Below are 6815 nucleotides of genomic sequence, written 5' to 3'. Positions count from 1 at the left end.
AAACTGGTTTAACTCCAGCTCAATAAAACATATATAAGTAGGTGGCAAGTAGAAGATAGATTTTTTTTCCCCTTAGATCTTTAAACCAGGACACCATATTCATCTTAACTAAATAGATAACAGCTTATGTTACCATGCATATAATTAACATTACCTCCAAAAACACAATAAACATAAAATAATAACTCTTCATTTCTGAGGGACAAAAGTGGAATATTTGTATATTTTATTTTTTCTTGTTGTTGAAGTATTATGAGGTTTGATCTTTGTTTTACTAAACATATAAGATGCAAAATTTCCTTCAAGTACAGCAACAAGCAATTTAACACACAGAAAGCTTTTTCTTTTGCCTATCCCATACCTGCTGAGGATGACCAAACCTCCAAGTTTTCTCTCTTGATACTGAGACTTAGCACTTTAGACATATTATTTCAGTTAAACCACAGAATTATATTTAGACTTAGGTTTATAAATATACCTTTTAGAGATAAGGAAAATAAAATGTAGAAGGTGCTAACTTGCCCAGGTACACATCTATGAAGAGACATGTAAAGTCAAGCAGTGGAACCTTAGAACCTAGGATCATAACCACCTATGCTTTATACGCTTCCAGGGAATGCAGCTAACAACCTTAAAAGGAGAAACTGATAATAACACAGTAATAGCAGGGGACTTTAACACCCTACTTACAGTAATGGACAGATCATCCAGACAGAAAATCAACACGGAAATACAGGCCTTAAATGAGGCATTAGACCAGAGGGACTTAATAGATATTTATAGGACATTCCATCCAAAATCAGCATAATACACATTCTTCTCTAGTGCACATGGAACATTCTCTAGGATTGATCACATTCTGGGCCACACATCAAGCCTCGATAACTTTTAAGAAACTTGAAATCATATCAAGCATCTTTTCCGATACAAAGCTATACAACTAGAAAACAACAAAGAGAAAAAAAAAAGCAAAAAACACAAAGATGTGGAGACTAAACAACATGCTACTAAACAACCAATGGATTACTGAAAAAATCAAAGAGGAAATTAAAAAATACCTAGAATCAAATGACAACAAAGATACAACACTCTGAAACCTATGGGAGGCAGCAAAAGCAGTTTTGAGAGGGAAGTTTATAGCAATACAAGCCTACCTCAGGAAACAAGAAAAAGCTCAAATAAGCAACCTAACTTTACATTTAAAGCAGCTAGAGAGAGAACAGTCAAGACCTGAAGTTAGCAGAAGTAGGGAAATCATAAAGATCAGAGCAGAAATCAATGAAATAGAAATGAAGAAAACCACAGAAAAGATCAATGAAACGGAAAGCTGGTTCCTTTGAAAATATCAACAAAATTGGAGTTCCCGTAGTGGCGCAGTGGTTAACGAATCTGACTGGGAACCATGAGGTTGCAGGTTCGATCCCTGCCCTTTCTCAGTGGGTTAACGATCCGGTGTTGCCGTGAGCTGTGGTGTAAGTTGCAGATGTGGTTCAGATCCTGCGTGGCTGTGGCTCTGGCGTAGGCCAGCAGCTATAGCTGCGATTCAACCCCTAGCCTGGGAACCTCCATATGCTTCAGTAGTGGCCCAAGAAAAGGCAAAAAGACAAAAAAAAAAAAAAAAAGAAAAGAAAAAAAAGAAAAGATCAACAAAATTGATATACCCTTAACCAGATATATCAAGAAAAAGAGGGAAGGGAGTTCCCGTCGTGGCGCAGTGGTTAAGAATCCTAGTAGGAACCATGAGGTTGTGGGTTCGATCCCTGCCCTTGCTCAGTGGGTTAACAATCTGGCGTTGCTGTGAGCTGTGGTGTAGGTTGCAGACGTGACTTGGATCTAGAGTTGCTGTGGCTCTGGCGTAGGCTGGTGGCTACAGCTCCGATTTGACCCCTAGCCTGGGAACCTCCATATGCTGCGGGAGTGGCCCAAGAAATAGCAAAAAGACAAAAAGACAAAAAAAAAAAAAAAAAAAAAAAAAAAAGAGGGAGGACTTGAATCAATAAAACTAGAAATGAAAAAGAAGTTACAATGGACATCACAGAAATACAAAGGATCATAAGAGATACTATATGCAACTATACACCAATAAAATGGAAAACCTAGAAGAAATGGACAAATTCTTAGAAAAGTACAATCTTCCAAGACTAAACCAAGATGAAATAGAAAAGGTGAATCGACCAGTCACAAGTACTGAAGTTGAAACTGTGATTAAAAACTTCCACCAGGAGTTCCCGTCGTGCTTCAGTGGTTAACGAATCCGACTAGGAACCATGAGGTTGTGGGTTCGGTCCCTGCCCTTGCTCAGTGGGTTAACGATCCGGCGTTGCCGTGAGCTGTGGTGTAGGTTGCAGACGAGGCTCGGATCCCACGTTGCTGTGGCTCTGGCACAGGCCGGTGGCTACAGCTCCGATTCAACCCCTAGCCTGGGAACCTCCATATGCCGCAGGAGCAGCCCAAGAAATAGCAACAACAACAACAACAACAAAAAAGACAAAAAAAAAAAAAAAAAAAAAAAAACTTCCACCAAACAAAAGTAATGGACCAGATGGCTTCACAGGGAAATGCTATCAAACATTTAAAGAGCTAACACCTATCCTTCTGAAACTATTCCAAAAGATTGCAGAGAAAGGGATGCTCCCAAACTCATTCTATGAGTACTGTCACCCTGATAACCAAAAGCAAAGATACCACAAATAAAGAAAATTACAGGCCAATTTCCTTGATGAACATAGATGCAAAAATCCTCAACAAAATACTAGCAAACCGAATCAAGCAATACATTAAAAGATTGTACATCATGATCAAGTGGGATTTATCCCAGGGATGCAAGGATTCTTCAATATCTACAAATCAGTGTGATACACCACATTAACCAACTGAAAAATAAAAACCATATGAGCCTCTCTATAGATGCAGAAAAAGCCTTCAACAAAATCCAACACCCACTTCTGATAAAAACCCTTCAGAAAGTGGGCACAGAGGGAACTTACCTCAACATAATAAAGGCCATATATGACAAACCCAGAGCTAACATTATTCTCAATGGTGAAAAGCTGAAAGAATTCCTGCTGAGATCAGGAACAAGACAAAGATGTCCGCTTTCACCACTGCTAGTCAACATAGTTTGGGAAGTCCTAGCCATAGCAATCAGAGAAGAAAAAGAAATAAAAGGAATCCAAATTGGAAAGGAAGAAGTAAAACTATCATTATTTGCAGATGACAAGATACTACACCTAGAGAATCCCAATGACACTATCAGTAAACTGTATTGCCAATCAATGAATTTGGCAAAGTCACAGGATACAAAATTAATAAACAGAAATCGATGGCATTTCTATACACTAACAATGAAAGAGCAGAAAGAGAAATTAGGAAAGCAATCCCATTTACCATCGCATCCAAAAGAATAAAATACCTAGGAGTAAACATACCTAAGGAGACAAAAGACCTGTACACCGAAAACTGTTGATGAAAGAATCAATGATGACACAAACAGATGGAAAGACATATCATGCTCTTGGACTGGAAGAATCAATTTTATCAAAATGACTATACTACCTAAGGCAATCTACAGATTCAATGCAATCCCTATCAAAGTACCAGGGATATTTTTCACAGAACTCAAACAAAATATTTTAAGTTTGTTTGAAGCACAAAAGACCCAGAATAGCCAAATACATTCTGAAAAAGAAAAGTGGAGCTGAAGGAATCAGTCTCCTTGACTTCAGACTATACTACAAAGCTACAGTCCTCAAAACCATATGGTACTGGCACAAAGACAGAAATATAGATCAGTGGAACAGGATAGAAAGCCCAGAATTAAACCCACACACCTACAGTCAACTAATCTATGACAAAGGAGGCAAGGATATACAATGGAGAAAAGACAGCCCCTTCAATAAGTGGTGCTGGGAAAACTGGATAGCCATGTGTAAAAGAATGAAATTAGAACACTTCCTAATACCACACACAAAAATAAAATTGAAATGGATTAAAGACCTAAATATAAGACCAGATAATATAAAACTCTTAAGAGGAAAACACAGGCCAAACACTCCCCAACATAAACCACAGCAATATCTTCTCAGACCCACCTCCTAGAGTAATGACAATAAAAATAAAAATAAACAAATGGGACTTAATTCAACTTAAAAGTTTCTGCACAGCAAAGGAAACCCTAAACAAAATGAAAAGACAACCCACATAATGGGAGAAAATATTTGCAAATGAAGCAACTGACAAGGGATTAATCTCCAAAATTTATAAAGACCTTCTATGGTTCAATACCAAAAAAAGAAAAAACACAACCCCATCAAAAAATGGACAGAACATCTCAGCAGACAATTCTCTAAAAGAAGAGATACAGATGGCCAAAAAAACACATGAAAAGATGTTCCAGCATGACTAATCATTAGAGAAATTCGAATCAAAACCACTATGAGGTAACACCTTACACTGGTCAGGATGGCCATCATCAAAAAGTCTACAAACAATAAATGCAGGAGAAGGTGTGAATAAAAGGGAACCCTATTATTACTGTTGGATTGGTGGGAATGTAAATTGGTGTGACCACTGTGGAAAACAGTATGAAGATTCCACAAAAAACTAAAAATAGAATTACCATTTGATCCAGCAATCCCACTTCTGGGCATCTATCCCAAGAAAACAATGACTCGAAAAGATGTATGTATTACAGTGTTCATTGCAGCACTCCACACGATAGCCAAGATATGGAAATAACCTAAATGTCCACTGACAGAGGAGTGGATAAAGAAGATATGGTATGTATACACAATGGAATATTACTCAGCCATTAAAAGTAAATAAATAATGACATTTGCAGCAACATGGATGGACCTAGAAATTATCATGCTAAGTGAAGTCAGTCAGACAGTGAGACACTAACATCATATGCTATCACTTACATGTGGAATCTAAAAAAAAGGTCACAATGTACTTCTTTGCAGAACAGATACTGACTCACAGACTTTGAAAAACTAGTATTTTCCAAATGAGACAGGTTGGGAGTTGGGGGATGTGCTGGGGGTTTGGGTTGGAAATGCTATAAAATTGGGTTGTGATGATTGTTGCACAACTATAAATGCAATAAAATTCATTGAGTAATTTTTTAAAAAGAATGCAAAGAACACAGGTTAAGTGAAATTAATAATGAATAGGAGAACACAGAAACTAGACAAGAAATACGAAGACTATCATTTTTAAAAAATAAACAATTATTAAGCATATAGGGTATGCCAGGCCCTGTGCTAGTTGCTGAGGACACGATATTAAAACAAAGAAGAATTTTCCAGGCTGACAGGAGAGAGAAACGTGGGTGATGCACACAGAGGAAATATGCAAAGGCCAAGAGACAAAGGAGCTTAAACTGTTCTGAGTATTGAAGGCACTTCAGAATAACTGTAATATATAATTGTAAGGTAGGGGTGAGGTATGAAGTTGAAGAGATAAAAATTTTTTAAAAGAACCAAATCAGAGAGGTCTGTAAAGGTGACATTAAAGACCTTGGCTTTTAGTCTAATGATAAAAATTGGTACTCACAGCATGCATGTGTGGAGACAGAAGTGATCAAGTTCCAGCTTTAAAAATATTTCTCTAATTACAGGGTGGAGAATGGATAGGATGGAAGTATGACTAAAGGAATATCTGGATTTTGTTGTTGAGCTGTAAAAATTATATATTCTGGGCATTACAACCTTATTAGATCTATGATTTGCAAATATGTCCTCAAATTACTGGGGTTACCTTTCTCTTTCTTGATAATGTCCTTTGATGCACACAGTTTTTTAATTGTGATGAAGTCCAATTTATCTATTTTTGTTGTTTTTCATTTAAGTCATATTTAAGAAACCACTGTGAAATACAAGGTCGTGAAGATTTGCCTCTTCGTTTTCAAAGAGTTCTATAGCTTTAGCATTTAAATCTATGATCCCTTTTGAGTTATTCTGGATGTGGTGTGTGCCAGGGTCCAACTTCATCCCTTTGCATGAGATACCCATTTGTCCTAGTGGCACTTGTTGAAGACACTATTCTTTTCCCATTGAATGATCTTGACACCCTTGTCAAAACTCAATTGACCACAGATGTGCATGGATTTCTGGACTCTCAATTCTATTCCATTGATCCTATGTCTATCTGTATGCCAGTACTATACTATTTTGATTACTACAACTTTGCAGTAAGTCATGAAATTGGGAAATGTGAATCCTATAACTTTGTTCTTCTGTTTCAATGGTGTTCCCTGGTGGCTCAGCAGGTTGAGGATCTGGCATTGTCACTGCTGTGGCATGGATTTGATCCCTGGCCCCAGAACTTCCACATACCATGGTTGTGGCAAAAAAAAAAAAGAGAGAGAGAGATCGAGCTATTCTGGGTCCCTTGCAATTCCATATGAATTTTAGTATTGGCTTTTCTTTTTTTCTTTTTTTTTTACTTAATGAATTTTATTACATTTATAGGTGTAATACATATATACATATATAATACATATAATACAACAATCATCACAACAAAATTTTGCAGTATTTCCATCCCAAACCTTCAGTGCATCCCCCACCCCCAAGCTGTCTCATTTGGAATAGGATTGGCTTTTCCATTTCTGTAATAAATAAATTAAATAAACTCCATTGGGGTTTTGATAAGGATTGTATTTAATTTGAAGGTGGTTTGGGGAATATTTCATCTTAATAATGTTGTCTTCTAATCTGTGAATGGGGGATGTTTTTCCACTTATTTCAGTCTTTAATTTTTTTTCAGCAATACTGTGTAGTAGGAAGTAACATTTAAGTTGACTAAATATG

The sequence above is a fragment of the Sus scrofa genome, chromosome 3 (genome assembly GCF_054392235.1).
Source record: "Sus scrofa isolate SSC_HxYL_T2T_F1_AM1 chromosome 3, Sscrofa_HxYL_maternal_Yorkshire_Landrace_v2.0, whole genome shotgun sequence".
NCBI lineage: Eukaryota > Metazoa > Chordata > Mammalia > Artiodactyla > Suidae > Sus > Sus scrofa.
Note: the sequence above shows the minus strand (reverse complement) of the source record.